Source organism: Triticum aestivum, chromosome 4A (assembly GCF_018294505.1).
Source record: "Triticum aestivum cultivar Chinese Spring chromosome 4A, IWGSC CS RefSeq v2.1, whole genome shotgun sequence".
NCBI lineage: Eukaryota > Viridiplantae > Streptophyta > Magnoliopsida > Poales > Poaceae > Triticum > Triticum aestivum.
This window is the reverse complement of record NC_057803.1, coordinates 425624112-425640060: the sequence shown is the minus strand read 5'-3', so window position 1 is coordinate 425640060 and position 15949 is coordinate 425624112.

Here is a 15949-nt window from a genome sequence, read left to right as displayed (position 1 = left end):
GAGGAAGTTCGATGTAAGATTAGCTCATCGTCGAATATTGTGCTCCGAGAAGAAGGACCACGTAGCACAATTAAAATTTAGCACGATAATGATATAGCCGATCGGGCTAGGAATGACTTGAAGGATTATTAAACTCATAAGCAATGAAAATTACTTAGAGTTAATGAATCTATTACACACTCGATTCACTATCGGTGTCCTTGAGTGTCTAACAACTCAGAACCCGGGGAAGAATTGGAATCGGTGAGAAATAATATTTGAAGAAGAACTCATAAGAAGTAATATGGTTCTATCATTTTATCGAGATACCACGGGGTAATACTCGAAGGTAGAACATAATAGAGGTTGCAGAGGTGTATTGATTTGCAGAAGACAAGTGCTTTAACTAGTCTGAGAAATGGAATCAAGGAGAAAATATGATCGGAACCACGATTGCAAAGGATCAATTCACAGACACCAAATGATATTATATCAAGGGAATAATTATTGTTACAAGAAGCTTCCATGATAGGATATACATCGTGTCCATGGGCATGAACACAAAGTTCACGGTGGACTCCCACTTCTTCAATGTATAACCTTCCATTCACCTCTCGCTTTTCGAAAATTACATTATTTGTTGAAAGTTTTACCTGGTGCAATACCCGATAAGTATGACCCATGAAATCTTTCGGGTTCACACAGATTTAAGGAAGGCATAGGTTCAACCCATCGGGGCATCGTAGAAACATATACCATAAACTTCGGAGTAAATAACACAAGCTCAATGGTAGATCATGCTTGAGAAAGCAGAGGATACAATTTACCAAAGGCATTATGTATCCAAGGAAAGGCTCACAAGCTTATTGAATATGAAGGACGTTGTTGGATAAAATCCGACAAAGGGTCTGGTGGTCCACAAGGGACCCGATGTGAGCATCGGTACTCAACCAGAGGAAGAAAGAATGCAAGGAGATCAGATTATAGAAACAACTGACTAAGTCAAAGCTCAAATGCAAAGGAGTTATGAATTCCAAGACAAGGGATCAGAAGCAATGCTCTGATTAGGGATGGATAAGTTGAATAGCCTTAGGGGTACAATCAATGGCAATTTGATTGGTCGAGATCCAGCACATGTTTAAAATGATGTCTGAGCCGGAAGGATGAAATGAAGGGCCTGAATAAGGATTGCGAGCATTCACAACATATTGATTCAACAGACCCAAACTGATAATGACTAAGGATGCCGATAAGATTACTGGACTTATGAGGTTAATCATAATGCAAACAAGCAAGAATTTCAAGAGCAATAGGCTGTTGGGGAATTTCGGAGATCGAATGGTATTTTGAAGACTTTTGTGAAATACATGTATCCACTGGGGATGAGCGAATACTTGATAAGTGCGAGAAATTGTTCGTAGGGGTATTCAGGTTGCAAAGAACTACAAGGGCAGTGGGCACAAAGTATTTTCGGAACAATAGAGAGAATTTCGGGGTATCTTGTAATAACAAGATTAACTGGGAATAAAAGTAAGGATGACAGGTGTAGGTATTTATCCATAGGGATATTTCGGTGGTAGGGGATGGCAAAAGCAATGGGCACAAAGTCTCGAGAGAACAACAGAGAGTATCTTCGGAATCCTTTGGTACAGCACGCGATCATTTGTAACAAGGGGCTCTCCGGGTGGATGTGATCACGAGATCCTAATGTTAGAGTTAGTAAAAATCATTTCACTCGAATAGAAGAGAAATCAGAATCCAGAGTATACACGAGGAATAAAAGATCCTAATACCACCCAATGGCGATGTGGGCCCGTAAGACTCACGACCATGTTAGTAAAAGTTTTGTAATGACTAGACTCGACTTCGGCCAAGGAGTGTGAAAGTGGGATTCCTACAGGAGTCAGCTCTGATACCAACTTGTGACGCCCCCGATTCGATCGTACACTAATCATACACGCAAACGTGTACGATCAAGATCAGGGACTCATGGGAAGATATCACAACACAACTCTACAAATAAAATAAGTCATACAAGCATCATATTACAAGCCAGGGGCCTTGAGGGCTCGAATACAAGAGCTCGATCATAGACGAGTCAGCGGAAGCAACAATATCTGAGTACAGACATAAGTTAAACAAGTTTGCCTTAAGAATGCTAGCACAAACTGGGATACATATCGAAAGAGGCGCATGCCTCCTGCCTGGGATCCTCCTAAACTACTCCTGGTCGTCATCAGCAGCCTGCACGTAGTAGTAGGCACCTCTGGAGTAGTAGCAGACGTCATCCACAGTTGCGTCTGGCTCCTGGACTCCAACGTATGTTTGAACAATCGTATATAAAAATGGGGAAAAGGGGGGAGCAAAACAACCGTGAGTACTCATCCAAAGTACTCGCAAGAAAGGAGCTACACTACATATGTTTGGTATCAATGAAAGGGGGTAGTATATGTGGACTGAACTGCAGAATGCCGGAATAAGAGGGGGATAGCTAGTCCTGTCAAAGACTACGCTTCTGGCCGCCTCCATCTTGCAGCATGTAGAAGAGAGTAGATGGTAAGTTCACCAAGTAACATCGCATAGCATAACCCTACCCGGTGATCCTCCCCTCGTCTCCCTGTGTGAGAGCGATCACCCGTTATATCTGGCACTTGGAAGGGTGTGTTTTATTAAGTATCCGGTTCTAGTTGTCATAAGGTCAAGGTACAACTCCGGGTCATCCTTTTACCGAGGGACACGGCTATTCGAATAGATAAACTTCCCTGCAGGGGTGCACCACATTTCCCAACACGCCCGATCCCCATTGGCCGGACACACTTTCCTGGGTCATGCCCGACCTTGAAAGATCAACACGTCGCAGCCCTACCTGGGCAGAACAGAAAGGTCAGCACGCCAGTCTAAATCCTATGCGCGTAGGGGTCTGGGCCCATCGCCCATTGCACACTTGCACGTTGCGTACACGGCCGGTGAGCACACCTAGCAACCTCCATTACAAAGGAAGTTGCGTTACGCGGTCCAACCCAAGGCGCATCGCTCAGTCGGTGACATCACGAAGGCTTCGGCTGATACCACGATGTTGAGTACCCATAATTGTTCCCGCGTAGTTGGTTAGTGCGTATAGGACAGTGGCCAGACTCAGATCAAATACCAAGATCTCGTTAAGCGTGTTATTTTGAAGTAACCGCGAACGCCGACCAGGGCCAGGCCCACCTCTCTCCTGGGTGGTCTCAACCCGTCCTGTCACTTCGCCACAAAGATCCACCTAGAGGGCCGTCGGGACAAAGGTCCTTTATGCCCCTAATCTGTGAATCACTCGCGGGTACTCTACGAGCCGACCCGTCTTTAGTCATCAGACATATCATGTATATGTATATAAATATATAGCCGTGATCACCTCCCTAGTGATCACGGCCCGATAGTATAGCACGGCAGACGGTCAAGAATGTAAGGCCACTGATGATAAACTAGCATCCTATACTAAGAATTTAGGATTGCAGCTAAGGTATCAACAACTGTAGCAACAATGACATGCTATGCAACAGAATAGGATTAACGGAAAGCAGTAACATGCTACACTACTCTAATGCAAGCAATAGAGAGAAGAATAGGCGATTCTGGTGATCAAGGGGGGGGGGGGCTTGCCTGGTTGCTCTGGCAAGTAGGCGTCGTCAACAACGTACTTGGTCGGGGCACCTGCAGCGGCGTCAGTCTCGTAGTCTACCGGAGAGAGGAGGGGGAAGAAACAATGAATACAATGCGAACAAATGCATATCGATGCATGACATGACAAGTAACGGTGCTAGGTGTGCCCTAACGCAGTAGGAGGTGATACCAGCGAAGGGGGAAAACAACCGGGAAAGTATTCCCGGTGTTTCGCGTTTTCAGACAGATGAACCGGAGGGGGAAAGTTGTGTCTTCGCTATGCTAGGGATGTGTGGCGGATGAACGGGGTGCGTATTCGGATTCGTCTCGTCGTTCTGAGCAACTTTCATGTACAAAGTTTTTCCATCCGAGCTACGGTTTATTTTATATTAATTTTAAAAGATGTAAATCATTTTTAGGAATTAATAGATTAATTTAATCAAAAGTATTTATGACGTCATCATGACGTCGGTGGTCAAAGTTGACTGCTGACCAGTCAACTGACTGATGGGTCCCATTTGTCATTGCCACTACACTAAATAATAGAGTTAATTACTATAATTTGATAGGTTAATTATGTTCAGTTGATTAATCCTAAATTAATTAAGTTAATTAATTAATTTAATTATTAATTATAATTTTTTATCCCCTTTTTCTAACGTTCTGGTGTGGGCCCTCCTTGTCATCGGCCCCTGGGGGCAAGGCCCAATTGTCATAGGCCCAGGGGCTTAGCGGGCATTAGGTACTGGCAATCAGGCGCGACCAGCAGGGGTGCACCCGACTGGGCACCGGTGTCGGGCAGTCGCGGCTAGAGGGAGCGGCGGGCGTCGGCGACTATAGAAGAGGCAGAGGTGGGGCGGACACGAGGGGGGCGAGGGCGCGAGCAGCGAGCAGCCCAGGCGAGCACGGACACATGGTGGAGGCAGCAGGGGAGGCTGCGGCGGTGGCGCAGCGACGGGCGTGACCAGGGCAAGGCGAGGGCGCGGCGGACTACGGGCGTGGTGACGACCGCGGGGACCAGCAAAGGTGGACGACGAGCGGCACTAGGGGGAGGCACGCCCTGGCGCGCGCGGGCATGCGGGAGCTGCGACGGGGCACGACCATGCAGAGGCGGGCGCGGCGATGGGACGGCATGGCGGGCAGCATTCGGAGGGGGAGACAGACGGGGGCGACGGGGAGCTCACCCCCGTTGACGAGAAGAGGGCGGCGAGGCTTGGTGCTGTCCAGCGAGGAGGAGGTCGGGGAGGACGTCCGGCGGCGCTGGGCGAAGCAGAGGCGGGGGAGACGAGGCGGTCCGGTGGTGAAGCGGCATCGGCGAGGTAGAGGCGGTGAGGCGGCGCTGGCGAGGTGACGCCAAGGAGGAGGACAGAGGCGCTGCGGGGTGGGTGACGGGCGGCATCGGGGGCATCTGCTCCCGATCCAGAACGGGGTAGGGAGAGGGAGATCGAGGGGGAGTGGGGTGTGGACGAAGTGGGGGCGTCGCGACTAGGGTTACGGGGGAGTGGGGGTTAGTAGAGGTTAGGTGGACCGGGATGGGCCGGCCAGTTGGGCCGAGGCCCAGCTGGACCGGGGTTTCTTTTTTTTTGTTCTTTCTTTGACTTATCCTTTTTATTTTTGTTTTTATTTTGTAATTTCCTTTTATTTATTTATTTATTTATTTTTCCTTAACTGTTTTATTTTATTTTGTTTTATAAAACATAAAAGTTGTACCTAAATTAGTAGCACTAATTATACCTCTGCTACAAAAAGTTAACCCCTATAACAAATTACATTAGTATTTTGTAAAATATCAAAGGCATTTATTTAATTGTTTTAACTACCGTTTTAATCACTTTAGAGTATTTAAGCATTATATAAAGAGTGTGGTTTCTTCGCCATAATTACCTACACATTATCTGGCACAACCCGAACATTTTAGTTCTATTGTTTGAAAACTTTTGTGGTTTTTCTTAACTGAAATTTGAATTTAAATTGTTTTGAACTAACGCGAGACAAACAACAGTAACCGCGGCGACGTGGCATCATTAACAGGGAATTACTGCAGCTTAAATATCCGGACGTCATAGAGTGTCGAACCGAATGAGGAGAAGAGGGAAATGACAAGAGGTTTTCAGTAAGGTATTCTCTGCAAGCACCGAAATTATCGGTAACAGATAGTTTTGTGATAAGGTAATGTGTAACGGGTAACAAGCAATAAAAGTAAACAAGGTGCAGCAAGGTGGCCCAATCCTTTTGTTAGCAAAGGACAAGTCTGGACAAACTCTTATATAAAGGAAAACGCTCCCGAGGACACATGGGAATTATCGTCAAGCTAGTTTTCATCATACTCATATGATTCGTATTCGTTACTTTGATAATTTGATATGTGGGTGGACCGGTGCTTGGGTACTGCCCTTACTTGGACAAGCATCCCACTTATGATTAACCCCTCTTGCATGCATCCGCCACTATAAAACAAGTATTAAGGTAAACCTAACCATAGCATGAAACATATGGATCCAAATCAACCCCTTACGAAGCAATGCATAAATTAGGGTTTAAGCTTCTGTCACTCTAGCAACCCATCATCTACTTATTACTTTCCAATGCCTTCCCGTAGGCCCAAACAATGGTGAAGTGTCATGTAGTCGACTTTCACATGACACCACTAGAGGAAAGACAACATACATCTCATCAAAATATCAAACGAATACCAAATTCACATGACTACTTATAGCAAGACTTCTTCCATGTCCTCAGGAACAAACGTAACTACCCACAAATCATATTCATGTTCATGATCAGATGGGTATTAATTTTCATAAAGGATCTGATCATATGATCTTCCACCAAATAAACCAACTAGCATCAACTACAAGGAGTAATCAACACTACTAGCAACCCAGGGGTACCAATATGAGGTTTTGAGACAAAGACTGGATACAAGAGATGAACTAGGGTTTGAGAGGAGATGGTGCTGGTGAAGATGTTGATGAAGATTGACCCCCTCCCGATGAGAGGATCGATGGTGATGATTTCCCCCTTTCGGGGGATGTTTCCCTGGAAGAACAGCTCCGCCGGAGCCCGTTCCGCCAAGGTCCGCCTCGAGACGGTGGCGCTTCGTCCCGAAAGTTTCCTTTTTATTTTTTCTAGGGCGAAAGACTTTATATAGCAAAAGATGGGTACCGGAGGCCTGTCCGGGGGCCCATGAGACAGGGGGCACGCCTAGAGGGATAGGGCGCGCCCCCCACTTTAACATCCCAAAATTCTAAATTTTGAAATGTTAATTATTTAAATAGGGTTTATTAAAAACTTGCTTGGGCTGATTGATGTTAGTTAAATTTGACTAGGATTTGAAACTTTTGGAATATTTAAATGAATAATAAACGAGAGGGAATAAAAGGATTTTATCAATTATTCATTTGTTTCCTATTTTGGGTTTGAGAATATTCGGACTATTTCCAATTTTAATATGAGAGCGGATGACATGACTTCCTCAATGAACACTACTGGTGAATAATTGAATATTCTTCCATTTGGATTTTGAATATTTAAAACAATCCTAACTCAAAAAAAATTTATGAGAGAAGGAAATATGACTCCTGCAATGTTAAAAAGAGTTGGATATGTTTTAAATGATATTTGCATTTCTCTCGAAAAATATTTTATAGAACATTTTATAAGTGTCATGTAAAGTTACAAAAAAATATTATATGTATTTTATATACATATTGTGAGCTGGAGAAATGTTCACTCTTCTCTATATTAGTATATGTGTATGAAGAAAAATGTTCTGGTATTTTTTAGAAAATATTTTGGGTCATTCTCGCAGCCAAAGTAATTTATGTGAATAAAATAAATAGGAAATACTAAGACCTGTTCTACCCGGCAGCACAACTGCCTAGTCGCTATCTTCCGCTCGCGCGCGCAGCACAGCAGGCAGCAGCAGAGGGCCTAGCAGGCCGAATCCCATCAACAACAGCCGCAGCACAGTCGGCCCAGCTCGCCCACATCAGTGTCGCGCCCCACCTGCCTGCCTCACTACTCCCTCTCTTCCTGTGACAGCGGGACCCGCCCGTCATCTCCAACCTCCCCGAGTCGGTCTCCTCCTCGCACACGTCAAACGCCGCCGCTGCAGAAACAGGATCGCGGCCGATCTCTTGACCCCCCCATGATTCGTACGCGTATGCATCAGGTTGTGACCCCCTCGACCTTCTCGTCCGATTCCCGGAAACGGAGCTCGAGTTCGTCCCCAGAATCGAGCGAACGGACCCCACAGATCTCCGCTGCCTGAAGCCGCTCCGACGACGAGTTCGCCGCCACGGGAGGTTCCCTGCCTCACCTCTTGCCCCGATTTGGTTCGCCTTGATCTCCTCTTTCTCCCTCATGTTCTGTTCAAACCAAGGGAGCACCCACCCGACCTCGTCCCGAAGATCACTGTCGTCGCCCGAGCTCTAGCAGCGCCGCATAGCCACTGGAGGACGTGCTCGTCGCCACCAAGGACGCCATCGAGTTTGTTGTTCCCCTCCGTGTCCAGGAGTATCTACCCTGTGTTAAGATTTGTGGGCTATGCGGTCTTCTCTAATTCCTCTGTCTTTTTCTATGGTGCCGCTCACGATGCATATTGATGCTAAAGGATAGGGACATATTTATAGACTATATTTTCAAACGTTTTATTATTCCACCTGTTTCCGAAAAGATTCGGACAACTTCTAGTCAATGTTACCAACACAATCAAACATGTCAGTTTTTCGAGTGTAAATATACTAATCCCTAGCACATATGTGTGAGTCATGTGCCATGATTAGATTGTATATATGAGATCAACTTCCAATCTTAATCATGTGAGTCAACAGCCTGCAGAGCCGATCCTGCAAAACAAACCCAGCTCTTCCACCCTATAATGTCCCGAAAAAAACGTACGTACATATAAATTCCAGTAAAGTCGATCCTTATTAATTCCTCTACTGTATTCCATCACAGTCGTCCTCGGCACCTCGAGTATTACTTTCTCGAGTGAAATTCCGCATCAGTTATTTCCCGTCACAAACATTAATAATATGAATAATTCCACGTTGGTTTCAATAAATAATAATCATGTTGAATAAATGTTGAAAGCCACATAAATATCCAACATCTCCCGCTTGGCTGAAACATATATTAATTAATAAATAAAGTTCCATGTGTAAACATGTTTTGAAAAACAATTCCTGACTATAGTTAGTGAACCTGCACCATATTAGTATTTTATTATACAAATAAATGAAATATACGTATCTAAATTTAATCATTTCACACATCGTGTATACAATGAAAACTTCCTCAGTGTGTTTACTTTTAACCATACATTCTGAAATAAGTGACAGGTTGTGATGCACATTCCACGATCATATATGATGCGCAAGATTCCCTTAGCGACACATATGTCCTTCCACCGCTTGAATGCGACAATAAATTCCGGCAACTAAGTTTGATAGTATAAAAAAGATACGTTTAGTATCCCCTTTTCCGCATGAGTTCAAAAAATAATTCCTAACTCTAAATATGATTCCCCTTATCAAGGTAGTTTAACAGGTTTCCAATTTTCCATAGAAAAATGTAGCAAATACATTCCCTATATATTTCCACTCCTAAAAAATGGAAGCTTCAAACATGCCTTTCATATGAAAGTTAGAAAATGTCCAAGCTTACACTTTCATCAATGTGACTTGCTTCATTTAGAAAACTATATGACCTGGTATTTCATTGATGTGAAGCTTTTTATAATAGTGAGGGAGTCCTGGATTAGGGGGTCTCCGGACAGCCGGACTATATCCTTTGGCCGGACTGTTGGACTATGAAGATAGAAGAACGAAGACTTCGTTCCGTGTCCGGATGAGACTCTCCTTGGCGTGGAAGGCAAGCTAGGCAATACGGATATGTAAATATCCTCCTTGTAACCGACCTTGTGTAACCCTAGCCCCTCCGGTGTCTATATGAACCGGAGGGTTTAGTCCGTAGGACAACAGACAATCATACCATAGGCTAGCTTCTAGGGTTAGCCTCTACGATCTCGTGGTAGATCAACTCTTGTGATACTCATATCATCAAGAACAATCAAGCAGGAAGTAGGGTATTACTTCATCAAGAGGGCCCAAACCTGGGTAAACATCTTGTCCCCCGCCTCCTGTTACCATCCGCCTTAGACGCACAGTTCGGGACCCCCTACCCGAGATCCGCCGGTTTTGACACCGACATTGGTGTTTTCATTGAGAGTTCCACTGTGTCGTCACCATAAGGCTTGATGGCTCCTTCGATCATCGGTAGCGATGCGGTCCAGGGTGAGGTTGTCCTCCCCGGACAGATATTTTTATTCGGCGGCTTCGCACTGCGGGCCAATTCGCTTGGTCATCTAGAGCAGATCGAGAGCTACGCCCCTGGCCATCAGATTAGATTCGGAAACTTGAACTACACGGCCGATATCCGCGGAGACTTGATCTTCGACGGATTCGAGCCCATGTCGGGTGTGCCGCATAGTCACGACGAGCATGACATAACTCTGCCGTCGGACAGTATTCGGGAGATCGCATCTGCAACTACTCCGGCCGTCAATCCGGAGCAAATCGCGCCATCCGAGAGCGGAGGGATAGACCCCGCCACGGAGGCCGCACTCTCATTGGCGATAGAGTCGGATGCCGACTTCACCCCTTACGGGAGCCGTGTCACCGAACCACTGGATTCATCCCCGGCCACAGACTTCGAGCTGCTTACATCCGTGCCCGTCGAACCCAACTGGGCGCCGATCATGGAGTTCACCTCCGTGGATATCTTTCAGCACTCATCTTTCAGCGATGTTCTAAATTCATTAAGGTCTCTTTCCCTGTCAGGAGAACCTTGGCTGAACTATCTCCGGCTAGAATGGGATGCAGACGACGAAGAAATTCGCTGCCCACCCACCACCCACTTAGTAGCCACCGTCGACGATTTAACCGACATGCTCGACTTTGACTCCGAAGACTTCGACGGTATGGACAACGATGCAGGAGACGAACAGGAACCACCGCCCACAGGGCGCTGGACCGCCACCTCAGCATATGATATATACATGGTGGACACCCTCAATGAAGGCAATGGCGACGAGACAACGGAGGATGACCCCTCCAAGAAGCAACCCAAGCGACGACGTCAGCGGTGCCGCTCTAAGTCCCGCCACAGCAAAAGTAGTGATACCGGCACATGAGATAATAACACTCCGGATAGTGCGGAAGACAACAACAATCCGCTCTAGCACGATGCAGAGTTGGAGGACGAACAAGCTAGCCCTCCAGAGCGGGCATCAGATGGAGAACCGGAGGAGGACAATTACATGCCTCTCTCCAAAGACTAGGCGAGCCTCGGCGGCGAAGAATTTATCGTGTCTGAGGACCCGTCGAGCAAGAGCGCTTCAAGCGCCGGCTTATGGCCACGGCAAATAGCCTAAAGAAAAATCAGCAACAACTTCAAGCTGATCAAGACTTGCTAGCAGACAGATGGACCAAAGTCCTTGCGGCCGAGGAGTACGAACTCAAACACCCCTCCAAGAGTTACCCAAAACGCAGGTTGCTACCTCACCTCGAGGAGGAAGCAATGAAACCTCATTCACCAGTGTATAGTGCGACTGACCGGCCACTGCGTGGCCGAGCCAGAGATGCGTTTCAGCCTGAAGTTCAGCCTGCACCCCGCCGCCACTCAATCAAAAATAATAAGGCCCGGGGCAACACAGGGGACCTACGAGATGTATTGGACAATATAAGGCAAAAATCGCAAGGTCAATATACGGGTCACGGGCACGCGCGTCAACATGGGACGATGATCATCGGTCGGATACACCAAGAGTAAATCCGGTTGGGCCGAATACAACAGACAAGACTCATATGAAGTGCGTCGGGATATAGCGCAGCACAGAGGCGCCGCACACCCCCTATGCTTCACCGATAAAGTTATGAATCACGAATTCCCGGAGGGTTTCAAACCCGTAAATATCGAATCATACGATGGCACAACAGATCCCGCTGTATGAATTGAGGATTTCCTCCTTCACATCCACATGGCTCGCGGTGATGATCTACATGCCATCAAGTACCTCCCACTAAAGCTCAAAGGACCAGCTCGGCATTGGTTGAACAGCTTGCCAGCAGACTCCATAGGCAGTTGGGAGGATCTGGAAGACGCATTCCTGGATAACTTTCAGGGCACTTATGTGCGGCCACCGTATGCTGATGACTTGAGCCATATAACCCAGCAGCCCAGGGAATCGGCCAGACAATTCTGGACACGGCTCCTGACTAAGAAAAACCAAATTGTCGACTATCCAGACACAGAGGCCCTAGCGGCATTCAAGCATAACATCCGTGACGAATGGCTGGCTCGCCACCTGGGCCAGGAGAAGCCGAAATCTATGGCAGCCCTCACAACACTCATGACCCGCTTTTGCGCGGGCAAGGATAGCTGGCTAGCTCGTAGCAACAACACATCGAGGAACCCGGGCACTTCAGATACCAAATATGCGAACGGTAGGCAATGTCGTAACAGACCAAAGCGCCGCAATAACGATGATAACACCGAAGATACGATAGTAAATGCCGGATTCAGAGGCTCTAGATCCAGTCAGCGGAAAAGGCCAATTAAAAGAAGTACTCTGGCTCCGTCTAGTTTGGATCGCATACTGGATCGCTCGTGTCAAATCCATGGAACCCCCGACAAGCCAGCCAATCACACCAACAGAGAATGCTGGGTGTTCAAGCAGGCCGACAAGTTAAATACCGAAAACAAGGACAAGGGGCTGCATAGCGATGACGAGGAGGAGCCCCGGCCGCCGAACACAGGAGGACAGACGGGGTTCCCCCCACAAGTGAAGACGGTGAACATGATATACGCAACCCACATTCCCAAGAGGGAGCGGAAGCATGCACTAAGGGACGTCTATGCGATGGAGCCCGTCGCCCCAAAGTTCAACCCATGGTCTGCTTGCCCGATCACCTTTGATCGCAGGGACCACCCCACTAGTATCCGTCATGGCGGATCCGCCGCACTGGTCCTAGACCCCATCATCGACGGATTTCACCTCACTCGAGTCCTCATGGACGGCGGCAGCAGCCTGAACCTGCTCTATCAGGACATAGTGTGAAAAATGGGTATTGATCCCTCGAGGATCAAACCCACCAAAACCACCTTTAAAGGCGTCATCCCAGGTGTAGAGGCCCATTGCACAGGCTCAATCACACTGGAAGTGGTCTTCGGATCACCGGACAACTTCCAAAGCGAGGAGTTAATCTTCGATATCGTCCCGTTTCGCAGTGGCTACCACACACTGCTCAGATGAACATCATTTGCAAAATTTAACGCAGTGCCGCATTACGCATACCTCAAGCTCAAGATGCCAGGACCTAGGGGGTCATAACAGTAAATGGAAACACAGAACGCTCGCTCCGCACGGAAGAGCACACTACGGCCCTTGCAGCAGAAGCACAAAGCAACCTTTTAAGGCAAACCATTAATTCGGCGTCACAGCCCCCGAACACCTTCAAGTGAGTCCGGAATAAGCTGCAACAGGATCGCCTAGCACGTTCAGAGCTCGCCTAGCAATTCGGCCCCCGTCCCAGTCCCAGTCAAGCGACGAAATCCGCGCCGCGCGTACATAACTACGCACTGAAAATACCATGGATATAGACGGGGGCACGATCAGGGCACATCCCACAATGCAGCTTAACTGCACTAGGGGTTGTATACCTTTATTACTTCTTTTCTCTTTCAGGACCTAACCGCCTGGAAGCTCTTTCCGCTAGTACGATTGCTGGACACATTATGGGAAGCAACAACCAAGGCGGCAAGAAACTAAGATAAACACGGGAACCCCCAGGTGGTCTCTAATAATCGATACACCAGCTTTTTGCTATCCACGCGCAGCTTTCCCTGTATAGGACATTTCGAATTGTCCTACTTTCTGCTTATTGCACTACTTGTACCAGTACGCTTCGACGTATTCTTTAAATAACAATGCATATCATTAGTCTATTATTGCATTTTTATCTTTCTTTGTCTCTTATATGTCCATTCACGACAATCCGCACCCGTACGTTCGGGTACGGTCAGTACGCCAGGGGCTTTTGTTTACCCCATAATACGGCGTAAGAAGTCCGAACACTTTCGACAGTGCGGCACCCTGAACTTATAGCATTACATGCATCAGCTCTGAATCATGTCTTTGGTCAAATGTTGGGTTTGCCCGGCTCCCATGCTTTGGTACCTTACGCTCCGCTATATCGGCTAAGGTAGTGGTGGGAGAACTACTGCGACTGCGTCCCGATTCTTCCGGACGAGCACCTCAGTAGAGAAAGCCGAAAAGTGACTGTCATGATAAGGCGAGAGACTGGTCGCTGTTCGAGAGGTCTCAAGTCCTTAAAGACTTTTTCCGCTTCGGGCGAGGAGCCGGCATTATCCGGCTTAGGCGAGTATAGCGCCCCAAATTCGGCCTTTCCGAACACTAGGGGCTTCACCAAAGTTTAAAATTGTAGACTTCTATGGCTAAGTGAGAGTGATAAAGCCTTATAGTCCGATTGCCTGGTTCGTTGCGCTGAACACCTCCCTTGAAGGACCCAAAAATGGGGTAAAGAGTGCTCAGGTTTATCCCGAACACCCCGGTACTAGTTACATGGGGGCAGAAGCCGACGACTAGCCAACTCTCATATATTATAAACGGCCGCACAGAAGGTAATATTTTAAAACACAAAAAGCATTGCATAGCGCAAATGAACTTGTTTCACATTTCAGGACAACATGAGCGTGATCATTCAAAAATTACATCCCTGGCACATTCATCCGCCACAAGGCGGGAACCCTTCAGGACACTCTCATAGTACATCTCGGGGTGGCGATGCTCCTTGCCCTCCGGCAGCCCCTCCTTCACCAGCTTCACGGCGTCCAGCTTCGCCCAGTGCACCTTCGCCCGGGCAAAAGCCCTGCACGCACCCTCGATGTAGGCTGGCCGCTTTATGACTTCAAGCCGTGGGCAGGCCTCCACAAGCCGCCTCACCAGACCGAAGTAGCTGCCGGACTAGGGCTCGCCAGGCCACATCCGGACTATAAGGCCCCTCATGGCCCGTTCGGCCGCCTTGTGAAGCTCGACCAATTGCTTCAGCTGGTCGCTCAAGGGAATCAGGTGTTCAGTCCTAGTATACTGAGACCAGAACAACTTCTCCGTCGAGCTCCCATCCTCAGCTCGGTAAAACTCCACGGCATCCTGTATACTGCGGGGGAGATCTGCGAACGCTCCTGGAGAGCTCCGAACTCGGGTAAGAAAAAGGAAAGTTTCCTTCACATGCTTGCTTTGCATAATGAATGCCTTACCCGCTGCTATCTTCTTCACCGCATCAATTCCCTGGAGGGCCTTGTGGGCTTCAGCCTTGGCGCTCCGGGCACTTTCAAGCGCCTGTGCAAGCTCGTACTCTCGCGTCTTAGAGTCGAGCTCCAAGGACTCGTGTTTTTGGCGAGAGCCTCGAGCTCTTGATGCACCTCGCCCACTCGTGCTTCTTGCTTCTCCTGCTCGATTCGTTCCTTGGCCGCTTTGTCTTCAGCCTCGGACAACACCTTCTTTAGGGTCGCCACCTCGGTCGTGGCCCCTGACAAATTCATGGTGATCCTATTATTTTACAACCGAACTTCTTTTCAAAAGCGTAGACAAGGTATTGCTTACCTTTGCTCTCCTTGAGCCGCCTCTTGGTAAGGCCAAGCTCGTTCTCGGACCGCTCCAGGTCCTGCTTCAGTGCAGAGATCTCCGCAGTACATGCGGCAGCGGCCAGCAGGGAAGCCTGGACTTACACATAGACATATTTTTATTAGACTCCTGACTCATCATTTGATCCTCTATTCGGCCTTTCTTCTCGAACACCGAACAGAGCATCAGGGGCTACTATCTATGCGGTAATATTTTCTTATATATATTTTGATTGCTTACCTCAAAGCCTCTTAGGAGGCTGGCACAAGCTTCGGCCAGCCCATTTTTGGCGGACTGAACCTTCTCGATCACCGCACTCATGATAGTGCGGTGCTCTTCATCGATGGAAGCGCTGCGAAGCGCTTCCAGCAAGTTGTCCGGTGCCTCTGGATGGACAGAGGACACCGGCACAGGTGGTTGGCCCCCCTTAACGGGGGACCGCCTGCCGGACTCTGGAACCATTGAAGGTTCCGGCGCAGTGTTCGGCTGGGGGCCAAACTCGGAGCCCGTAGGAGCCTCGCTCCCTTGGTACCCAGGGTCCGGGAGGTCGCCTCAAGACGCCTCCAGGACCACCTCCCCTTGGCTCGGTGCCTTTTGAGACAACACCTCGGTGTTGTC